The following is a 25,575-nucleotide window of genomic DNA, read 5'->3' as shown; positions in this document are numbered from 1 at the left end:
AGTCTGAGAAAATAAAAAAAATAATTGATCGTATCATTTTTCTTTTGATTTAAAAAATGAAAACGGGTCCCTCAGACCCGAACACCATACAAGGGTTAAATCACTGTGGCCAATTTCAAGCATTAAACTTACTCACTAAACACACGTTATCATGTAATATATATATATATATATATTTATGTATGCAGCCTAATGCTAGCTATCATGCTAAGTGTTAGCCTACATGCTAAGTGTCAGAATGTTTCTAATGGAGTGCTACAGGAATGAGTCCTAAAACCCGCTGAGTTAGCATTTTTTTTAACTTCCTGTTCCCTCGTCTCGATGTTAGTGAGTCACCTGGTCTAAGGTCTGTGGTTAACACAAGCATAAGAGATGTTCATGTTTCTGTGATCTACTGCATGAAATACATTAGTATTTACTGAGGTTAAGAGGTTGTCAGGGACATAAAAAGTCATCACACCGAACATGGAGACTCATCTAATCTGCGAACTATTCAAACTTCTTCGTCACCAATGTCCTTTTTTCTATAGAAAAGTGTGTAAAGCACAGTAAGATGATTAGTGTTTGTGACGTGTACTTCCTTCATAATAAGTATGAAGGAAGTACACCCCCCTGTTATGTTAATTGGAGGCATTGTTTCCAGCCACCAGTGGCAGCACTGAGCAGAAGATGAGCAGATTAGATTAGATTCAACTTGGAGTGAAAATATACTACGACAATGAAAAGCAGTTTAATGCAAATGCAATTCTCTATGGTGTTGGATTTTTCAGCAGCCATTGTTAAATGCCATTGCAGGAATAGCACAGGTTTAATTAATATCATCATGGATTTCATTTCATTAAGGTGAGCCACCTGCCATTGTGCATGCTGGCTCATTGGTATGGCTCACTGTGGCACTTAAAGGAACCTGCTGTGACAATTCAAAAGGTCTGCTGTCAGAAGGTCTATTACCGTTAATGAAAATTACCATTACCTTATCAGAGGAAGTGTTCTCTACATGAATTTAGTGACATTGACTTTTTTCTCCTTTTTAGATGGTGGAGAAGTTCACTTCCCCTCCGGTGAGTTGGTATTTCTGACATTTTTCCATTAAAGAAGTGATAAACTCTCTAAAATAAGTGGGTCGACTGGTCAGCACTTATTGGACTAGTGACATCCGATCATTCATACGGGTGTGCAGGGTGGCCTTTGTAACCTGGCAGTATTCACTGGTTGCCCTCATTATTCACACCAGAGTGCTCAGACTCAACCACTTCAGGGCAGAAGCTGAAGCCTGTCTGTGCTGTAAGCAGCTTGGGACCGTGGTGACTTTTCTTAAGGGGTTCATCCACTGCAGAGATGCCAGGAAGTCAAGGTAAGTATTTGCTGCTTGTGCTTTTAGCAATTGTTGCTGCTGCTTGTGCTTTTAGTCGATGTTTTTGGCTCAGGTCAGAGTGTTTGTGCTTGGCAAATGTCAGCAAGCTGACTAAGCTGCCCTCTTCTCTGGCCGTTTCTTTGAGTTTCACCTTTTTCTTCCGTTTTCTTGACACAGATTCAGTTTGTTAAAGGCATGAATTTCTTTTTTATGGCTTTACTGCAGAGCTGCTTGTAGTTGATGCCATAGGGCCTTCAATGTGCTTCTCTGTCAAGCTACTGCATCTACAGGGACCAATGCATGGTTGTTTTCAAAGGTATTGATTGAAAAAATATATCATGCATGTTATTTGATTTGGTTTCTGTTTGGCAGACAAAAACCACATTTATGCTGTTGATGTCAGTTGTGAACTATGTGTAATTTTTATACTTAATACTAAATATGTTGATTTGGTCTATAGGGCACAGTTATTCCTCGTGTTGTTGTCATTGTTTTCTTATTGTCTCGCTCCACGGCAGGTAGAGGACAGTACTGTATGTTTAGGGACATAAATAACTGTCTTGCATTATTAATGTGTAATAGTGGCTTCATTGAAGACATGGTTAATGTCACACATACATTAAGTAGTCACATTCATTTTCCTCCTCCACATACTTTATATTCAGCTAAGTGCGAGAAAATGTGTTTACACAAAGTAGGCTTTATGAGCTGTACTGATCATTAATTTTGCCAGTTTTCAGGGAAATGAGAGCACCTTGATCGCCTCAAATAGCAACACGCACTGCACGCATGTACATTTAGCGGAAGCATATTTTTCATCTATGAAGAAACTCTTTACCAGCATGTTCATCTGAGCTACATCTCAAATGAGAAGGGCTTTGCTGCTTGGATTGTGTGAAGTGTCCATATAGAGCAGAGCCTTTGCTGTAGGACCACAATAACAAGGCCACTGTTTGACGTTCCTGACTGAATTGATGAAGGAACATCAAAAAGCTGATGAAAGCTGAAAGTCCAAGCTGTGTCTCAATTCAGAGGCTGGATCCACCAAAGGGTGTTCTTCACAAAGGCTGGGTCCTTCAGAAGATCTGAAGATCTCAGCTGAGTGTGCAACTCTTCCTCAAACGAGACGGTCGAGGCTGAGACCAGAACTACCGAACAGTCCGGCAGCCGTCCTCCTCTATTATATAGTCTATTACCAATTACTTAGGATACACATTATAATTCTGGTAATATTAAAACTAATAACAATAACTGAAATGGCACTCGGAGCGCATACCTCCGCCAAGGCGAGTCCCAACTATCTCAGCTGCACATTGGTGGTACCTACCTACCTACCTACCTGCAGGTTTCTATCCCAATTTATTAACTTAAAGCGGCTGAAAAACTACCCTCTATGAAAACATATTTCAGTCGACTAGATCCAGATTTGTATTTGGGTCCACATCAAACTGTACTCACTCATATATACCAGCTACGTCAACAGGTCTGATATTTTTCATCAAGGTCAATGTGTCATTCCCTGAGAAACTAATGAAGATGTCGTAAAACTCCCGAAACTCTTGAAATGTTAAACAAAATGAGAAAGTAAATCCTTGATCCGTCTCTTTATCTGGATCTGCAACAAAAGTAAATGAGGTCTATTGTTGGTCGAGACCCGTCCTCCATCCGAGTTTCATGGAAATCCGTTCGTAGTTTTTGTGTAATCCTGTTGACAATCCAACCAACAAACAGAATCGGGCAAAAACATTTCCTCCTTGACAGAGACTAAAATTAGGTCAATAAAATTTAAAAAATAATACTTGCAAGAGCAAACAGAACCAAAACATAATTCTGCTGTAACTCAAACTTTTCTCTTCAGACAGGTATAAATCATCAAAACAAACAAACGTCAGTTCTGAAGGCGGCTTGTAGCTCAGGGTTTGTTTCCTAAAAAGGAATGCAGGAAACAGAAGATGACCCATTTGTAATGGAATATACTGTAGCCCAAATGTATCATGATTGATCACTGTATCTGTCCATATACTATAAATAAGCAGCAGAAAAATCAATACGGAAGCCCAGAAAATTCTCAGGCTCACATAAGTTTTTGTTTTCGTTCATGCATCACACAGTGGCAGTTCAGTTTCAGTCCGGCATACATCTCCGCTCCTCCCCTTGTTTTCCCTGCTGGATTCTGTTCATCAAAATAAATTGCACGACTGTCGAACACAGCTCACTCATACCTGCTGCTCAATGGAGAGATTATCAGCCTATCAAAGACCGAACAAATGATGAATGTAAACCTTTAGAATTAATGGTTTTGATTTTGATTAGAAGTCACCCATCAAGCTAAAATTCCCTTGGAGAACAGTTTTGGCATGAAGCCATCAGTTAAGTGTCATCTTCAATCATTTGAGAGCATAAATCTATCCCAATGTTCCATCAGTCCTTCCTCATCTCTTTCAATTTTCTCCCCATGAGACGGAGCGGTAGCCTTGGTAGCCTGAATGGTGACAGCGTGCTGCTGTGTGGTTGCAGTTGTCGCCGGTTCAATTCCAGCCACCTTGTGTTGCGTGTCCTCTCTCTCTCTCCCTCTCTCCCTCCATTTCCTGTCTGCCTCCGCACCTGTTACTATCAAATAAAGGAAGTAATGCCACAAAAAAAAATATCTTGCAACACAGTGAAGGAAACAGGCTGTGGTGAAAAGGTTTGGCATGCTTTTCAAGTCATACCATATGGCACTGCCTTGACACTACATACCTCATGCTGGGTCTGGAATTTGTCTTTCAAGTTCCTGGAATAACTCATCTCAGCAGAGACGGCAAAGTGTCCCTCAGAACAGAAAACTTGATAGAAATAGATCCTCTCATTTCATACCAAACAAGAACAAAGCACGGGCCACGCGGGAACACTAACAATATAGTCTAACCTTGAGACGTGGACGCCAACAGCATGCCCTCTTTTACATTATTCATATGAAAAATACAATTTTCACTTATATTTTATTCATTGGTTTTTCCTTAAACAATGGGAAGTCCTAGCGTGATTTTGACAGGGGTATCTGACGGAGAGAAAATGGATGACAGGGAGAGAGAGTATTATTACTTTCACCTGTGTTATTGATCGAAATTAAAGAACAGCAGCTAAAAGAAGAGCTTTTCCATAATAACTTCATCAATCACCAATGTCCTTTCAAGTTGTTTCGTCATGTCCTTCATACCAGTCTCAAAGGGCATACACAATGTCAGTATAGGTGAGTGCAGTGGCATTTTAAGAAATGCATGTGTGGATACACCACTACGCCCCTGTGTATGGTACCTGATGGACGATATCTGCTGAGTGATTGACAGCTGCTGACATGTTGCAATCCACAGAAGGTGATTGAAATTGTAGGATGAGTGATACTAGATATTTGTGGCCGATGCCAGTAATGATATATCATCCAATATATATATATATTTTTTCTACTGAATGTTAGTGTTTGTTTGTATTTAATCATGTTTTATTCAAAGTGAGTTCAACCATTAGGATACAACCTGATATTGCAAGAATCCTGCAAGACCTGGTGCAGTCTGAACAGATGATTATTAAATGTGTGATGGGAGGTGTGAACTGTTTCCACTGTCCTGATGTCAATGGGGGGCATTTTACCCCATTGTGGGGCCAAGACAGCTAACAGCCTGGATTTTGTTGAGCGGTAGGTGAACTCTCCTCTTTGTAGTGAAGGAGTAGCAAACTGATTGGCAGTTGTGGAGCACAGTGGTTTCTTGTAACTAGCGGCTGACTTATACACCGGTGCTCATGTTGTTACAGTAAATCTTTAACAAACCAACATCATCCAAAATGTGTTGTAGCCCTTCTATTTAATTCATTTGTCTTGTTGTAATCCAAATGCTATTGAACAGATTTTTGGCAACATGGAACAGAAGTGAAGCTGCGAACAGTTTGTAGTAACAGAGACTGTTGTTGGTACCGATCACCGATCATTAGCCCTTTAGTTAGAGGTCTTGATTGCATTTTTTTAAAGTCGGGGTCTGTAATGCAGACAAAGCTTCAAGTGATAAATTCTAATCTAAATATGTCAAAAGGTTTTCAGTAGTAACATTTAATGCTAATGCATAATGCCAACACATCCTCATACCTTAATGACTGAATAGGTCGATTGTCTGCGTCTCCCAAAACAACATGACCGCAGCGTAAGAGCAACACATGTCATGGACCTTCGTCGTCCGGTGGCAGTTTGGTTTTGCAGGATTATGTACTAAAAACTACTTGGTTAGGTTTAGGAAAACATAGTGGTTTGACTTAAAATCACTAGATTACTTCTATAACTTCCGTTACATTTGTACCTACCTAACCTCAGTAACTTACGATGCGTTATGTGCGTGACAGAGTTTCACTACGTTAGTAGATCAAAAGAACTATGATTAACAAGTTCAAAAGAACTTGTTAATCATATTGTATGAGCAATGCACAGATATTGTATGAATTACTCCAAAGTAATCTTGCATAATATTCCAGTAGCAACACTTTATTTCCTCTGGGTTAATTATAACACCATGCATCTGATAGCCAAGACAAATAAAGGTGAAAAGACCTGATGGAAAGTCTTGTTGTATCAGAAAGTAAAAAAAAAGTTATCTTTGTCTTTGAAAATTGGAAAGATTTAGTTTCTGCAAACAAATGGTATCGTTTGTTGTTTCTTACAAATTGAACACACAATGTCAGCATCAGGATCTGGGCACCATTTGAAGAACTTTATTTCTGTTCAAACACAAATGCAACATTTTGTAATTCATTATTAACTTTGACCTTGAACTTGTGTGTGGGCCTGTTGATGTTGGAGATGCTCAGTTAATGACTGTGTTCTCTTAAGGGAATATCATATCAGTAAAACAGTTTTTTGTCAGATATTTTTACAAGGTTAGGAAGTCGGCATTTTTTAATTTACCCTCTGAACACAGAAAATAAACTCACATTAGGAAAAAAATATCCCTAGAGTTTCTCTAATTATCTTGAATGGCAGCAAAGTCAATTAGCTTCCTTTTACCGTCTTCCTTCATTTCCAGAACAGATGGTACGATGGTCTATCCAGAGACCTGACTTTGTAACATGGTTGCAAGTTCAGATGGTAGCCTTGACAGGTCTCTTGAAAGACGAGTTCAAAGGCAATAAAACGAGGTAAAATGCCAGAAAGGTAGGCTTAAGCTGCGATACCAGCTGTCAGCCACAAGAAGCTTCATTGATGGCTGGCACAGGACGAAGAATTCTGCAGAACAGATCTGTCTTCAGAGAAAACTTTACCGAAATCAAACTGCACTAGTTGATTAAGTGCTCCCACCAACAAAGTTTTCTTTTCATAAAGTTCAAAAAAGTACTGGAGGAATTACCTAATGTGTTTCTCTTTAAAACTTAGCCAAGAAATCCCAATTACCTAACTAATTACTAATTTATTTCACACACCTTCTCTCGCTCCTAAGAGAGAAGGTATGCTATTCATAACTTATAGCTATGGTTAGCATGGCTAACTGTAACTGATTAGCTTTACAATTTGTGTGAATTTAAATGTATTGCAGGCGTAATATGCCATTGTAAACAGGCTTTTATGAATTGAATGTGATGTTTTCGTTTTAGTTTTGGGCACTGAAAAAATAACATAAACAGAAAGTTGATATACCACATTACCATGGACAAAAAATATAGTCTGGCGTCTTGGATTCAGCAGTGCAAAAATTATAAAATAATATTAATAATTATGTTATATTCATGTGACCACAGTTTGAATCTGTGGGAACATTTCCAGTTGTTCCAGAGGCAACCAAAACCGGCAGTTTTTCACATGAAGCTGGATCATCTCCAGCCGTTTTTGTGGCTCCCAAAGCAGGTGTTTTAAGCCAAACCGTGATGTTCTCCTGACCCTAACCAGGTAGTGTTTGTGCCTAAACTTAAGCAGAGCATAAGCACAGTGTTATGACAACAGAGAAATGGGAAACTGAACCTAAAGAAATGTGAAGTTGCAATGTAAAGAAACGTTAAGTTTGAACTACGCTTTTGCAGAAACATACTTAGCTAATCGTTATTCTGGCGACTTCACATTTTTTGTAGCCACTGTAGGTTCTCCTACAAGCTTGAAAGAGGATGGTCACTGTTAGATGCCAATAGATCCTACACACTGGTCCTCTACATACTCGTGCACATTAAGATGACAATTAGTCAAAAATATACATTTTAAAACTTACATTTAAGCAAAACCTAGCTGAGAAGGAAGCAGTCATTTTCTTTCCTGATTCTCAAAGTTAGTTTAAATTGCAAACATGTTCTGCTCAGAAAATGTCGAGGCAAAGAATAAAAGCACCCTCTGGCTCAGAGCAGTGGGGGCTGGATTTTCATTACTATGCTCATGTTTTCAGGCAGCTTTGAAATAAGTCACACAAACGCCTACATGGCATTTTACTGTATGTGAAATCCCTCCTGTCAATACTGCATCCTATACAGAGCTCTATATGCAATGCACATATGTGAAAAATGTCAAGCTCATCCAATAACAAGGACTTATTCAAGCCGATCCATTGTATAAACAATTCAATTTCTTTTTAAAACATCCAGTCATGTCAGCCCTTGAGATCATGTTAGCAAATCTGCATAGTCAGTCAGCCATCTACAGAGGCTTCAGGAGCTTAGATACAGCTGTATTATTTGTGATTGAATGTTTGAGTCTCCTGCAAACTAGGATTTGAGGCCATTCAGCGTCTGCTTTTTCATTTAGTCCAAGCTTGCTGAACAGACTGTCAGACATGCCGGATTAAAGATAAATCCATGCATGCACTTCGAACTAACAGTCAGACTTCTAACAAGCAGGAAAACAGTGCCCGGTTAGATGTCATGTACACTGCAGCTCCAGGGGAAAAAACAGGCAAGTTTCTTTGCAGAGAATAGCACGCAGCGAGGACCGCTCCGTGGTTTGTTGTCATGATCCAGTCGTGTCTGTGGGTGGATGAAATCTTGGGAGAAAACTCATAACCTGCTGCACTTTCGTCTTCTTTTCCAAAAACTCAATACTCCAGGAATGATAGCCATGTTTTATGTGTGTACAGGAGGACACAGTGTTACATCTCCTTTCAGGTTTGATTCAAGGTCAATTGTCGCATGACATATTTAAAAAATATACATACAACACAACACATTAGCATCATGTCCTTGATAATTTGTAGTATTTAAGTAAAACTAACTTAATGGTATAGACTCCAGACATATTGTTCATCCTCTGACATGTATTTGTGTGCAAAAAGTGTCATCTGACGATTTATTTTCCATTATATTAGCAACATCTGCCTTTAGACAGTACTGGATAATGTATAATCTCAACCCAGACAGTGTTTATGCCCATCTTACTCTGTACTGTATATGTAATAAGGTGTAATGTACTCTTTTGTCCGCTGCAGTTTTATGATAAATGACACAATACGGTGCAGCTTGTTTTCTCAATGTATGAGAAATGGCAACAGGAAATTATGCATTACTCTTATTTATTCTTCATTCTACTTAAAGGAGATTCATGTCTCCGGGAATCAATTTGAATAAAGTTGAACAAAGAACGCCCTCGAGCACATCAATGAAAAAAAATGGACTTGGGGATTAACTTTGAAAAAAACACAAATAACATTAAAAGTCTCTGCAAAGTTAGATCTGGGACAAGGTTCCTTAATTCTATTACATACATTTCTGTGCTGCTCTCTCCATTTATCGAAATCACTCCTCACCGCTCTTTTTGTTGTCACAATTGATCAATTTAAACATCCCGGTAAAGGATTTAGATGCACTCCACATACTGCGAGTCTATTAAAGTCACTCTGCTGGGAGAGGAAAACGGTGTTTAGACAAAGGGACGCGACACAACAGTGCTCATCAGTGGCTTTAGTGATCCAGCTAAGTCAATCACAATGTAATTGTGCCTCTGATCCAGAGGATGGGGCTGAAGCATTAACCACACAGTGCTGTTCTGCTGCTCTGTTTATGACACGGTGTGTCCAATGATAACACTGCAGTCTTGTGCTCGCATGACAGGGCTGATTGTAAATTAAATTGCTTCTCACATCAGTAACCACTGGAAACTGTTAGGTCTGATTTTAAACTGGCTAAGGTCTAGCTGACAGCCTACTGATGTGTTTGAGTGACGGTAAAGCCACTATAAAAGCACAGTACAAAAGAAAATGAGTTGGATGCTGGACCGTTATACTGACAGAGTATTGCCACATGGAGAAACTCCAAGATCCTTCCAGTACACCGGATCCAACTACTACACAAACCTGATCCCTAAACATCTTCAAGAGATGTTTTAAGGGGGTTTTGAGGTTTCTTTAGAGAAGAAAATGTCTTGGTAAATGTATCACAAAACCACAGGTATTACTCTGGAGATTTAAATTCCTCTTCACGCATAAGAGAGCAAGAAGAGGCACTTTTTCCGGCATTGGCAGGGGCACGTCTGTCTTTTCTTTTTCTCTCTCTATTCCCTGCTGCCTGAGAAGGCCTGATAAGACACACAAGTATCTGGGGAGAAGTAACCTCAGCATGTTGAGGTGGGATTCAAATTGTTTGATGAAGTGGCTGATTACCTGTTTTTATATTTATTTATTTATTTGTTGAGCTCCCTGGTGTTGCTATGGGACACTGGCCTTTGAAGTTTTGATGGTGGTGCCATTCTAGTTTTTTCTGCCAAGCCACTGTGCATGATGGTAGGGATTAAAATATTTCTCTCATTGTATTACTGGCAGACACGTAATTGGCTCTGAAGCACAGCTACTGTAGGGCCATTTTCAAGGCTGCCGTGGCAGAGCTATACTGAGAACTTATTTCTTCTGCAGAGAATTTGTTCATTTCAAACCGATGTGAAAACTGCAATCCAGAATACTGATTGCAGCAAAAAAAAAAAAAAAATCAAACGGCATTAATTATGACTCATATGCCCGTTTGTTTTTGTCCTCAAGACTTTAAGTGAAACAGCTTATTATTAACGAACGCTCTTTAATTCGATTAAATTAAAGAAAGCCTGCTGATGTACTGTATTCATGTTTCTGTATGTGTTTTGGATGCATGCACAAACAAATTGAATGGTACCTCAAATAACTTCTGCTCTATTCTGGTTGTTGACTATTGTACTATGGTTGTGTTTTTATGTTTGTACTAACACAATGTGTGAATAAAAAATCTGATAAAAAAAATATGACCATGCCTTTGGCACAAATATATACCGTCCACGAGGAGTGAAGTGTCAACAGGAGGGCAGAAAAACAGCAGGATCTTCATGACACAGTTTCAATCATTATGGTTTATTGACTTACATTTCCTCTTCGCTTAGATTGAACAGATTTTAGGGATATGAAGCATTTTAAGATAATCTAGGAAATGTAAGTAAAAGTAAGTAAAAACACCACTGGAGAAATGAATGGTGATTTTTGCTTTTTTATTTTAAATGTATGACACAATTTCAATACTTTAATTAATTATTGTGGTTTAATGACTGACATAACCGTTTTGTTTAGGTTGTATAGATTCTAGGGATATAAAGCATTTGAAGATACCCCACGAAATGGCATCAATAAGCAAAAATACCAATGTAGGCGCGGGCAAAATATTTCTATCGAAGATCTCCCGCTTCTCTCAGTCTGTGGCAATCATCCCCCGCAACCCTGTGAAGTCTTTAAAAACCAGTCACTTTCATTTATTATTATTCTTTAATAACAGGGCTAAATAGTTTCCTTACACAGCTGGACCCTGTAGTCTCGCAGCAAATGCTACTCAGTAAATCCGACATTTGTTGGGGACATTTGGTGCACTAGTATTTAAGGCAGTAGGACAGTGTATGTGGGATTGACTAAAAATAAACTCGGTCATGTGGCCACGTCCGCGGTATTGAAGGAACATGTCACCCAGTGTGACTCCCACTCAGCCCAGTGTGACTTATTGATGTTTTTCTAATAGTTTTTGGAGGTTTGTGGCACAGAGGAGCCGGCGATACAGGCTCCAGCTACACAGACAATACTCAGTCAATCAATTAGTTGTTGGTTTTGGTATTTTAAAAGGATTTCTTGACAAAAAAGCCTGACAGATATACAATTTTCCAATACACTTAAAATAGACTTGTTATCAATGTTATTATACTATGTTATTGCAACATTTGTCATACAATTGATTGTGTTTTATATATTATATCATGATATACCATATTCTACTGTTATAATCCATGCTCTACTATAGTCATATGTTATATTGCTGAACTTTACACCATTATACTGCATCCTTACATATCGTCTGCGGTTTTAATTATACTGCACTACTATACCATACAATCTGTCACATTCACTCATTCACACATACATTCATACACTGATAGCTGCCATGCAAGGTGCTGACATGCTCATCAGGAGTGATACGGCGCTTCCTATCCAACAACACCACAGTATTTCTATGCTCAGCCTTTCACACACACTCACGCACAGATGGAAGAGCCATCGGGAGCAATTTGGGGTTCAGTATTTTGCCCAGGGACACTTGGATGTGCAGTCGATCCACCGACCTTCCGATTAGTGGTCGACCTGTTCTACCTCCTGAGCCAAAGTCTCCCCAATATTGTTTACTGCATAATGTACGACATCGTATCTTGATATTAGTAACACAGACAACTCCTTAATTACTTAATCATACCATATTATATACTTCTAAACTCAAAATGTTTTTTGTTTTTTTTATGTTGTCTTTTGGAAGATGAGCTAAAGAGATCCAAATAAGATTAATAATTTAAAAAAAAATCCAAATCAATCTCACAACCGTGTCACTTTGAGACGGTAGTGAAGTTCAAGCACATCATTAGTGGAGCTGGATGTGTCTTGTTATTGTCTGTAATTTGAGATTAGTTGTCATATTTAATCAGTTCTTGTTTTTATTTAATTTACTGATACATTATCAAAGCTTCTTTATTCACCCTTATGAAAAAGTCACATGTGAAATCAAAACGTGTTTTTTTCATGTCGGTCTCCTGCATGTGAAAATACTCAATTCACACGTGAAATAATGATTTTCACATGTGAAATTTCTGTGAGGGATTCTGTACTTACTTCTGTCCTTGTGCTGCTGTAACACCTGAATGTACCATCTGTGGGATCAATAAAAAGAGTTATCCGTGCTTATCTTTTATTAGCCGCCCTGGTGAAGGCGAAATAGCTGCAAACATTTTGGGTTGTTGTGCATCTCATTTAATTAATCATGGACCGAGCTCTGCAACACTCTGTTCTTTGCTGTGTGTGTGTGCTCAATAAATAAACATCATTTTTGGAACTTTTGTGCTGAAGATGACAACATCTCTAAGGAAAATACATATACACATGATTCTGACATTTTGTGGTCGGGAAACTTAATCAGAGCACCGTATCCATTATTTGAATTTTAAGACACTGTGTCTTGATGAGTTTGGGGTCAAGGGCCTTTGTCGACGACTTTGTATCAGTGTTTTTCTAAAGAAGTAACACTTGGAAGCCCTCAGTCACTGGCTCACACAGGGAATACAGCCTCCCACTAGGGATTGAGCCAACTACCTTATTAATTAGCCTTTGAAGCTTTAGGCCAACCTGCTAACCCATTTAATGAGTAAATAATTGCTTCTTAGGTCTTATGTCATCATGTCTTTTATTAATATGGGAAGTTATCTCAAAATTACTCTTGAACCCTCGGAGTGCCAAAACGAATTTGGAGCAGGGGAGAATTTGGCCCAAAGATCCGTCTTTGGGCTATAAATCTTTGAGGATTGGTTCCAAAATAAGATAAATTCTGATGCGATTCCTTAAGGAATCTGAAGAATTGTCGAAAGACTTTTTGACAAGGGATTGTTATCAAATAATTGGAAAAGTACATCCAATTTAAATATCTTACCAGAACTTGTACAAACAGATAAATGAAACGTTTGGCTCCTTTTCATATGTTCACTGTTATTCTTCTTAGCTTACCTTGTTTTTCACTTTCAGACTTGTACACCACTGGGCCTAACAGTTGATTAATTTCCCTGAAAACTGATTTAATTGATTTTACAAAAAAATAATAATGACCATACAAAGTAGAGAGTGTCAGTGATAAACCGATCCTTCATCAGTCCCCAGGGTCCAACTATCAAGAGCAGCAGAGAAAACCAGGTAATTCTAGTGGTGACTCGTATCGTTTTACATGTTGACCTCACTTTGAGCAACCTTCTGAGGCCTGAGTGGCTCTTTGCTAAGCAAGTATAGCCATCCCTCTTTCCATTACAAATCAATAACTTGTCTTTCTCGGTCTATAGCCGACTTGTGATTGATGTATTACAAATCAATGGGGGTTTTTATGAAGTTGATATCATTGTTCCACGTCTCTGATGCGAAGTCATTATCTCATTGTGTCGGTGTTCTCCTGCAGTTTATCATGTCGTTTAATGAATGCTTTTGGCAATCTGGGGCTATTTAGGTGTCCTATCAATATTAGGAAGGTGTATGGGGAAGTTATCCTTGATATATTTACACTTGATGGGTATAAAAGGGGACTTAAAGTGTATAACTATCGCATTATTCATACAACGCCGGACACAGCAGCCTATTTTCACTTCTGTACGTTTTTGGTGGAAACTGTGCAGCACAGTCTAATGCATGCTGTCAGCAGTTCAGGTTTGGTCTTGTCAAGTAACAAAACACCAGTTAATAAACAAATCTCAAATGTGCCTAATTAACTGAAGTTTCTAGTCTACAGCTCAGTTAAGGTGACCTAGAAATTGTGCGAAAGGTCGAGAAATTATCGGTAGCGAATCTGCTTCAATCACCTCCTCGCCTTATAAAATCTGCACTTCGTTTAGCTGGTGAAGTAATGACCGACCGTGGGTTTGTAAATAACCTACTTAGAGGAAAAAACGCTGGAAAATGTGCTAATTAGCAGGAACAATGCTTGCACTGGCAGTGTAAAACCATCTAATCCTTGTCCTCTAAAGCTTAATGCTTGTCTTTAAATACTTCAGGGGTACATTCTCCTACACTACAGGGGATAGCGAATCATTTCTTGGTGTTTGTGCCTGACTACTGATGCAAAAAATCTATAGGTCTACAGTATGTTCATGCTGCACCACCCTTTAGATAAATGTGTCCAATATTAAATAAGAAAAGCAAACAAAAACATGATTGCGGTTCATGCCACGCATCACCAAAAAGTGTCACAGCGAGTGCATCTGCTCACCTTTTATTCCCCCTGAATGTAATTCAGTTTAAATTATGAGAAAAAGGGAAACGTGCCACCGACCAGTCGAGGAATCTTTTGAAATGTATGAAACAGTAATTTACATAAACGGACAAGATATCTGGAAAAACTGTGGGGAAAGATTACAGCCCTTATAGATATTACACTATATTTAGTCATTTTACGTTGTTTTTGCATTCATTTTCAATCATTGAGTGATAGGAGCTATTTACTTTGACAAGTCCTCGCATCATATTCAACCGTGATCGAGCATTATACATTCATCCCAGTGATTTAAATCACAAAGAAGAACAGCAATGTAAAATTCATAACAACCCTGACAGAGGTCTTCTCCAGGAGTTTTGTATTCTGAACCCCGTCAACATATGACAGTGCAAAGGTAGTGATAATAATTTAACAGGAAGGCTGTCGGCAAGCTGCGCTGTGTCTGTGGACACTTCTGAACAGGAGAAAATGCTCTTTTGCTTCTATTCATACTGATGCCTAACAGCTATGACAACAGCTGCTTTTTGACTGGCTGGTTATGAAGCAATTTGTCAAGACTCCTGACAACTTAGACTAGAAATTCTGCAATGGAGGGATGTAAGTGTCAGTCCAAGTGTTGTAAAGGAGACAGGCAGCAATGAGTCAAGATCTGCAGCTAAAGACTGAATGAATTTCTGACCCGTCCTGAAGGACTGGGCCTGTGGATGGGAAATTGTTTGGGTCGAACACGAGTGATGGACGTGAAGGATGATTTCTCTTCTGGGAGAGGAATGGCTTGTGTGGCAGATACAGTAAAAGTATGTGTGTGTAACTTATAGTCCCGACACAATTGGTCTGTTGTTTGATAGAAAAATACTTAATCCAGACACATTTTTTTAAATTAATAGTTAAAGTTGGTCATAAGTTGGCATACCATGCCAAATGTTCTGTTTTCCAGCATCTCAAATCTGAGGCCTCGCTGCTTTTACCTTTTATAATTATTGAGAGTTAGCTGAGAAGATCATGATCCTGCCTGTGTGTTAAATATGAAGCTCTTGCGTGCTGAGGACTAACTACAGCTGCAACTGTTATTTTCATTTTTGATTAATCTGACGATTATTTTCCTAAAGGTTAGTTTCTTCTTTAATTTGCTCCTTTTTCAAACAACAGTCCAGTTTCCAAAGAAAATGATCAAATCCTTACATTAAAGAAGCTGCAACCAGTAAATGTTTGACATTTCTGCGTTAAAATTTTTCTTCCAATTGACTAATTGATAGATCAACTAATCGTTGCAGCTCTTTGGCATACAGCTGAGAACATAGACTGGAAACGGGGAAACAGCAAGCCCGGTTCGGTCCAACACACCTGCCAGAGTAAATGTTGGCTAAGTACGTTTCTGCAAAACCACAGATATGTTTAAAGTGATCTCTTCTTTATGTTTCAAGGTTTTTTTAGGTTGAATTTTCTATTTCTTGCTCGAATTAACACTGTTTTTGCTCTGGTTAGGCTGAGGCACAGAAACGTGGTAAGGCTGAGAAAAACATCATGGTTATAATACCTGTTTTGGTCACCACGATCACAAATGGAGATGGTCTGTGGTGCCAAAAAACACCTTTTAACACCACAAGAAAGGCTAGAAATATCCCCCAGGGGTCCGTGAAAATATCCACTGGTGTGACTCGAACTGTTTGGCAGCCTTGTTGGCTGTAATAACGCCACTTCCGTTCCCTCCACCTTCTGATATAAAAGTCAGGAAATAAGCATATAATGTGAAAGCGATATGCCGTGTTTGCTACAAATGTCAACCTTGGACGCATCTGTGGTTTGCAGAAATGTTAACTGCTTAATTTTATCCTGGCGACTGGGCTGCCAAAACCGGAAAGATATCTAATCGCTGGTTTTACAGTGCCAAACTTGCTCAAAGTTGCTCAGCAGCCAGTGGAGAAAGTTATAAGCCCTGACCAAAAACAGTCCGACCCTGTCTCCAGGCTTTGTGCCAAGTAAAGTCAGTCGGGTGTGAGCTTCATATTTAATATTGAGTGCAGATATGAGTGTAGTATCAATCTTCACATCTTACTCTATGCAAGAAAGCAAATAGCATAGTTCCCAAAACGTCAAAGTTTCCCTGAAGCCCTTAAGACATTCTAATTTGCTTGTATGTTTGACATATTATAGACTAAACGGTTCATTTGAAATGTGTGTGTGTGTGTGTGTGTGTATGTATATATGTGTGTGTGTGTGTGTGTGTATGTATATATATGTATGTATATATATATATGACAGTGCAAAGGTAGTGATATTAATTTAACAGGAAGGCTGTCGGCAAGCTGCGCTGTGTCTGTGGACACTTCTGAACAGGAGAAAAAGCTATATATACATATATATACATTTTATATATATATACATATACATATACACAATGGTAATAACGATTATCTGCAGCTTACAGCCTCCAGCACACGTCCTGCACAGTAAGTGTGTTTGCAGGAGACTCCAAGGCCAAACTCGTACTTCACGTCATTGTCCTCTTTCCTTTCAGAAATTGTTGCTTTAAATGAAATATTGATTAGATTGTTCAGTCAACAACAGTTTGTGCATTTCCTTTAGAGTTCAGAAAGCCACGAGCGTTCAAACACAAGTCAGATGTGTGAATGCTTCATATTTTCTTTTAAATGGTTGTTTATCAGCTTCGATTAAATACCATTTGACCATGAGACACTTATGAGATGAAAGAAAGGGAAATGTGTCCCTTGCTGTATTGAGCTCTTGAACGTTGCCTTTATGGGATATATTTGGTCTGACTTATCTTCACACATAACATAATGGCTCAGACGTCGTGTTTTACAGCCATTTTTCACTCCACGGGGAGTTTAAAAACAACGGGCCGGAAAATTGAATAGAATTTATGGCAAAGTAATCAAATCAGCCACAGTATCTTCTGAGCACTGACCACTGTTACAAGTGCTTCCTAGAACACAACCGGTTCAATTGAAGTTAATTAGAATGAATGTAAGAGGAATTATTTGGACGATTGAGACAAATAACCAATCTGTGCTCTGCAATTGAATTGTTTTGTTGGCAATAGAGCTTCCAATCAGGGCTGGACACCTCTCCTCTCCCTGCCGACTTCAGATACCAAAAGACAATGTACGCTCATTTGCTTAGTAAAGATTTTTTTTTAGCCATGCTGATTTCCAAATTCAATTTAAGGCCAATTTCTTGCCAAGCAAAATAAAAGGTCCTCTGGAGTGCTGAGAGTCCCTGTTTTGATCATTGTTTTCTTTCAGGTTGGAGGGAGAATTATTGATTTTGGATTCAAATGAAGCTGTTGTGAGGCGAGAGGTCCATTTGTCGAAACTCGCTGGCGTGCGTCACTCCAGATAATGAGGAAGCATAATGAAGCATGTTAACTCCACGTTCTGTCATCATCAAAGTCGTCAGCGACAGCACTTTGATTGGCACCTGTCGCCGAATCAATGGAATTGACTCACATTTATGCCTCGCCATCTGTTTTATTGTCGTACAGTGTGAATGAGTAGGAAGCAGTTGCAGTATGATAATTCCCTTCTTCTGTCATTTTTTTCCTGACAGTTTCCTAAATGAGCATATTTTTCAGTGTAGGGTTATGTCATTCCCAGTTCTCCACACTGATGAAATGATGCATAATGTGGTGTTGTAGACAGCGCTGAAAATGACATACAGTAGATGTTTGAACCTCAGCGTGCGCTTCATTTTCACTCGCACACAGCAGGAGTGCTCGTCCATCAACCCCTCCCCGTGATCAAATCACAGTGAACTCGGTTACGCAAATGAGCTTAAGTTTATCCCCATAGGTAGAAGAGGTGGTGTGCCATTGTTGGATGATCCAGGATGATGTGGCATACAGATGAAACAGTAGAGTTAGTCCTCCCATGAGGGGCTATCCCTTAGATCTTTAATTAGGGCAAGAGGAGACAGGAAAATGTAATCAATCCTCAGACCTCTGGGGTTTCTGAACTGGGAATATGCGATAATGTATATTCCCGAGGGACAGTATGTTCATCAATATTCTATTTAACAAAGCATTTTAAGTAATCATAGATATCAGCTAAAACAATTTTATATGTCAGCAAAACTGAAAAGTCCAAGTCAGTTCATTTTGAGCAAAATAAAAATGATAATAAACAATAAGAGACACTGACATTTAATTTAATAGCTTTAAGAAACTGGGTCATAACCGGCAGACTCACTGTTATTCCACACATTGTAATATAGATCAACTTAAGTCAATACATTTTTAGGGAAAGGACACTGGAGTTGTCACGTTAAACCACTTGCTGTTTATGAGGAGGCAGCGAGGTTGTGTGACAGTGCTAATTAATGCATGTGGAGGATTGAAGCTTCCATTTTATGCCAGAAGACATTTGGGATAACTTTAATTTATGGAGTACAGAGAGAACTGGTGCTCTGACACGAGCAGCAGGGGGTCTTTGAAAGCGGGCGGCATTTTGCCGTGAAAGCGCTTTGAACATCTCTCCCTAAAGCAGGGCAGGAATCAAAAGCAAAGGCTAATGCGCCTTACGCACCGCAGTGTTCCATACCCAAAATTGTCTCGAACTGTTCATTATTCACAACAAATCCTTGTTAGGTTAGGTGCATGTTTGACACGGCAACAGGCTGCTCCTTGCGTTTTTTTTCTATCTGGGGAGATGCATGCCCACAAACATATGTCGCTATACAACCAAGGTCCTCCAGATCTGCATGAATGTATCAGTAAAGCTAAATTTTGTTGTTGTGCTGGAATGTGTTACTGTTGTGCCGTTCCCAGCTCGGTGCTGTCTGACCCTCTGCTACCCCCCGCAGCGCAACAAAGATGTTGTTGTTCTTGTCAGATGCTCACAGCAGCTAATTAGAGAGGGACTAAGATTCGAGAGAACCAATACGATCGCCATAGGTAGTTAAAAGAAGTGAAATTGTGTCCGCTTTCAGTCGACTTGTAAACAATATTTACTTCAAAGCGTTTCCACAAATAAAAAAAACACAGAAAGTGATGTGAGTCGAGGCGTACGTGACAGAGCTCCTCACGAAGGTAAAGTAAATTGATAGAGATCAAGCATATGATGCTGAGCTACTTCTACTGATGTCAACGCTAATGAGAGCTCCCAACGCAAGAGCAACATCTCCGAGGATGAAAGTTTGGTCTACACATGTAAACACTTGCCGAGCGGAGCAATCAGTGACTAGATCTCCAGTAATTGTGTGGGAACAAGATGTCATGTAGGAGTATACATCTGCCCTCGCTGCTAGAGCGCAAAATGTTTAATTTTGACGCCACAGGGAGTTCAACGACTGTTATTAATGATGGCAAGTACTGATGGCAGGCTTATGAACCGTTAATTCTGATGGTAATTATGTGAACTTGAGACCAAACTTGTGCCGTACTGTCTCATGATACAAAGATTCATCCTCTCGACGGACAGAATGACTGCTGATGGCGTCAGCTACAATTATCTCCCTGGTTTGCATTGTAGAGAAACAAATTGAATGGCTGTGTAATTGAAACTGCGAGCAAACCTTATGATCTGTGAAATTCCAAATGTAGCCTTGTGGGGTGCAGCTGGTAACTGTTTTTATCTGGGTGAGCCTGAGGAGTAAAGTAAACTTCATTAAGCCTTTTTTACTTCTACAAGAGCTGAATACAGCTGAAAGTTACTCCCTCCACATTGTAGCCTACCATAAAAATCAGCACCTCGGTTAAACTAAAACACACCAGGATCTGTATTAAAATGTGTTTTCCCTGTGGCCCATTTCTGTTCTGTTTGGATGGCTTGAGAATATGTTTGGATAAAATGAGAATAAAATAGCCCTCTTCCAGTTTCTTGGGGCTGGCGCGGTGCCAGGCAGTCTCAGTCTGTCGTGGCTTTTCTTTTGTTTACATTTCTATTGTTTTAAGGAAACAAAAACACATGTATAGTCTGTAATCTAATGAATGCCAATGAGGTCATTTGTTATTGTACATTCAATTTCTAATTAAGTGGGATGAATCGCGAGAGTTAAATCACGCCTAACACGGCTTCAGGTTATTGACAGAGCGTGATTGAGCAGGCAGTGACGCCAGTGCTCGAAACAATTTACTGCTAACTATAGATTTCTATTCTATTTCATAATTGTTAGTTAATTTGAGTGGAATGAGAGCTTGGCGGAGAATTTAGCAGAGAACACTATTAATTAAAGGTTCAAGCACTTTTTTTTGTTTTCAGGTTTCATGTCAAAATTGAACATGGTGTGGATACAGACCCAGTAATGCAAAGGAGAAATTATCTGGCCGCTCCCTGAGAGCGATATCATAGCAGTTAACCTTCCCATCAAATAATCAGCGGAGGACCAGATTTACATGCAGCCGGGCTGATGATTACATCTTGACACCAGTGACTGCCGTCTTGATCTTCCTCTCAAACGCACTCGAACGCAGAGAGTATGTATAATATGCCACGTTCATCAGCAAGAAAGACACAAACAGTAACACTTTCTGTGAAGTCCATGTCTATAATGCACAACACATCATGAACATACTTATAATGACTTAAATTCACCTCAAGTGGCATATAATCATAGTTATATCGTTCTTAGTGCTTTTTAACAGTAATCAAAACTCATTCTGACGCTGACATCTGTATAAAAACTTACTTTTGATGCGTTATAGTTTGTCTGTAGTTGGAGGCAATCATACATATTCTGAATGTTTTATAACAGTGATCATCTTTTAATACATTATAATGTTATAATGTCACCGTCAGTGGCTCATTGGGTGCTTTGAGAAAGGTAATAAAGTCCCTGTGTTATAAGTCACTGACAGAAGACCGGGTCAGAACAAGACCGGCACACAAAACACGGTAAAATGTGTTTATTCAACAGGCACGAACATACACTGGATTACTCCATTAGTAAACTCCATTATACAAATGTTAATAATAATAATAATGATAATGAGTTAGGTATATTGTTATTAAGCATTATGAATATTCGGTGCTCTAGGTGCATTATAACACATTATACAGTAAGTTCATAAAGCGTCATAATGCATCACAGACATTGTCACAGATCAAACTGCATTGATACATTGATGGAGAGTGGAGCTCCATCTCAGTTTAATCTATTCATTTATCAGTCTGTGTCTGCCTTTATTTAATTTTGGTTCAGTCCTTTAATTTGATGGTTGTAAAAGAAACAACTCTGTACGATCCACCTTATTTATGTATGTCTTTATCTTATACAACACACTTATTGCACACTTACCCCTGAACGCCTCCTAAAACACTGCGATGCTGTGGTTCTTCTCGATTTGCGCAATGCAGCCATCAAATTCATGAGTGTATATTTACAAAAAACTATTGTGTTTATTGGTATGAACATTAGGTATTGTAGTATATACGATTGTATTGCTTTTTGACATAAAAACACTCAGGATAAAATGCTGGTGGTGAGTTACCATTACCAGGATAATCGTAAAATGGGGATGATCATGAATACCCTCTCAACAGTGGCTTGTAAAACTGTTCAGCTCAATAACACACAGTCCTGTATTGATTTTCTGATTTATATTGGAATGGCCACAAGAGGAGCCTGCGTCTTTCCAGGCATTCAAAAACCTAAACCTGTTACCATGGCTGGAGGCGCAGCTTGGCCATCGCCTTGCATCCAGACAAAAGAAGAACAGGGAGATGAAGTGGCCACCATTTATTTTATTTATTCATTTATATCTCTTATTTATGCAGGGGGGGCGGCTTATGATTTTCGATCACGCTATTTAAGATAGTTTTTCATCGAAAAGGATGTTTCAACTAAGGAGGATGTACAAAAAGATGTGTGTCATCTGTGATTCAATAACAATTAATGTTTCTTCACAAAAATATAAGGTAAAATAATTCCAGCATGTTTTGTGCCATTTTAAGAGTTTTAAGTATATTTTGGATAATAGTGAATGATGATTGGTCATGTTATCCTTATGTCTAATGAGCATTAAATATCTTTGCTCTGTATTCACTTTAATATAAGTGGAGAAGGATTTGCAAATCATTGCACTCTGGTTTTATTTACATTCCACAGTGCAGCTCAAACGGGACGGCAGCATCTCAAATTGTTTATTTCTCCTCTGCCTACAGTCACAAAAGGAGGTTCCTAGTCAGTTATCATGGTGGAAGGAAGCAACCTTCAAATTGACATAAAGTGATGGTGTCTACCTTTGGGCTAAAGTATTTCATGTTGACAGAAATAACTTCAGCTTTTCCTGGCTGGAGCATTAATGTGCATTCTTAAATCAAGCACCACCACCCCCCCTTAAGAAGAAGATACTTTCTCCACATTTATCCAAGTTTCACATCGAAACATATTGTATACACACCCCAAGCCCTTCGGCATCTATGAGTGGTTTGAGTATTTTTATCTGAACGCAGTTCTCGAGGGGAGTGAGACTGCCGAACGCCCACACAGCTTCTCTGACAGCCTTCAAACTAAGCAACAGCACTGAAGCCAGGATGCACTTCCTCAGTTTGTGTCATTGCAACACACCTTCTTTGACAGTCTTATAGCAAATGGATGCCCCCCTCACACACATGCAAACATACAACCACACACACACACACCACACACACACACACACACACACACACAAACAGAGTCAATGACATCAAGTGCTGATAGTGCGCCTGCAACCAAAAACTGCTGAAAAGTGACCCTGGCTGTGCCCTTGTCACCGACTCGGGGTAACAAGTGAATGGAAATTGGTTTTACCTGAGTCAGGTAATCATTACTAAATGAATTTGCTCCCGAGCCAAGGGTATAAGTGGGATAAATATATATCTCTGAGATGAATACAAATTTCACTTATGTAATGAAAGGCAGCCTGGTTATTGATTTTGGAGGTTACACTCTGCGTGCTTTTCATCGCTGGCCTGTTCTACATTAGAATAATGAGTTTTCAATTTGGCAGGTGTTTACATGAAACTGTCAACAATTATAGCACTGATGATTTTAATGTTTTGTTGTGTTTTTTTTCCTCCCGTCCTGCAGGTCTTCCCGTCCAGTGCAGATATGCAAATCATTTTTCTTTCATGCATGCATAATGAGCGTAAATGTGAATGTTGTCCCTGTGTTGATTTTTCCCAACCCGTGTTCTTGTGCACCGTCATCATCATAGCAGACACACATCACCTTCATTATCATCATCATCATCTCCACTGCCATCATCTGCATTCTAATCATCATTATAATCAGAGATATCATAATTATTACCATTGCGACTGTACGGATGGCACAATCATTGCCATTGTCGCGCGTTAATAAAGTGGCAGTGATTCATTTCTCCGCGGCTCTGACTGTGTTCATTACGCCTCAATAACAGATGGACCCTGTTAACTGCACACGTCTGACGACTGCTGAAGTGTCGGCTTCAGCACACGGAGCAGCTGCGAGGACATGGCCCGTGTTTCAGAGCTGGTCCGTGCTCTTCAATAATTCAACCCTTCCAGCTGTCTCATATCAGGCCCAAAGCTCCACGGCCTCCAAGCTCACATCAGAGATACACCCAGGAGCTGCAGTGGACCAACTATAGGTGGACCCTTGCGCCAGTGTTGTTGCTTAAAAATCAATGTCTTAAACTGCTATATGTGGCTGCTATATGAAGCCTTGTAACTGCACAGCATAACCTCTATTTAAACCTTTATTTCAAGAAAGTTTCCCCATACTCCCTATTCAGTTTAACTCATTTTCTCAAAGTATTGAACATATTAGTCTTTCTCTTTTTTTTTCCACATAAGGCAGAGTTTTTTGTAATGCAAGATATCTTTAATTATTGACTGGTGCCCTGAAGGAGAGTGGTTAAAGACCCTTGAATTTATTTTTTCTCCTATAGGCTTTCCTGGAAGAAGAGAATGGATCTATGGATGTGGCATCCTGGTGAGATGAAAGTCTAATTATCTCTCAAGAAAACGAGTGGAAAGGCTTTTTAATTAGGACCCGACCGAATCCGCGCACTGAGAATTTGTACATTGTGATGGATGGTGTGTGCATCTCCTTAGTGACTGCAGACAGAATAATAATCTGACGAAGGGGAGTGGACTGTGTAAAGCAGGGTGGCCAGTGAATAAGAAACCAGGGGGAGGAAAAGTGTTAGGTGGAGGAGGGGAAAACCCAAGGTGGGGTTGAATTGGAAGGTTGTACTCTGGAATATAGAGGTTGTGGTCCGACGATATGAGGGTTGTGCGAGGCCAAATCGCATTATTATAAAGGCACACGGCAGACAAAGAGACGGGTAAGAGTTGTGGAGACAGAGTGATTACGAAGAGAGGAGTAAATAAGACGGAGATGTAAGAAAAAAGGGAGAATTACAGAGAAAGAGGGAGCAACAGAGCCCCGAGCAGTAGCCATGATTGGTCCCGTTCCCAGCGTACAGCCGATTGGTTAGCCTTCTCCACACTCCCCTCTCCTTGGCTCTTACCTCCCCTCTCATCTCAGCAGGGGGTCCCACAGTCGCGAAGCCCCTTAATGCTCCCCTCTTCTCTTCTGCTGCGTGGCTGGCATGCAGAATGCATAATCAGTATATAATCATAATCAATGTCTGTGCATGTGTAGGAGGTATATAATAGAGGTTGGAGTGAAACAGTGTTCATGTTTGTTCGTTTTTTTTTTTGGTTTTTTTCTCTAACACAGTTACAGAGTGACACACTGTATATGTAACGTACCTAAGCAACAACAGCCTCGCATGTAAATTTACCAGGAAGAAGAGAACAGACGATAACATGATTATGTCTGTGCTAACTCGATTATAGGCTTGAAAGAGTGGATGTGAGCTGTGGGTGCATTAGGTGTGCCTCCGAATTTGAATGCTTTTGGAATACAGCCTTGCTTTTATGTATTCAAAGCAGCTCAGAAAAAAAAGGGTGATATTCATTTATTCAAAAATAAACATGCTGCCTGGTTGCAGGTTCACTGGTAAAACCAGCAGCCTATTGATTCCACTTCCCCAGGTTTGAAAAACTCTC

At 39.5% G+C, this 25,575-nt stretch overlaps 1 long non-coding RNA gene across 1 annotated transcript; it reads left to right on the top strand.

The window, feature by feature from the left end:
• Window positions 1-1,033: 1,033 nt before the first annotated feature.
• LOC311257151 lies at window positions 1,034-24,477 on the top strand. Its single transcript, XR_014622587.1, has 4 exons — window positions 1,034-1,061; window positions 1,235-1,354; window positions 23,937-24,146; window positions 24,447-24,477. It is a non-coding gene; the product is annotated as an uncharacterized lncRNA (long non-coding RNA).
• The last annotated feature ends 1,098 nt before the right edge of the window (window positions 24,478-25,575 follow it).

Source organism: Pagrus pagrus, assembly GCF_965226575.1.
Source record: "Pagrus pagrus genome assembly, chromosome: 5".
Lineage (NCBI taxonomy): Eukaryota > Metazoa > Chordata > Actinopteri > Spariformes > Sparidae > Pagrus > Pagrus pagrus.
Note: the sequence above shows the minus strand (reverse complement) of the source record. Positions and strands in the feature narration are given on the sequence as shown.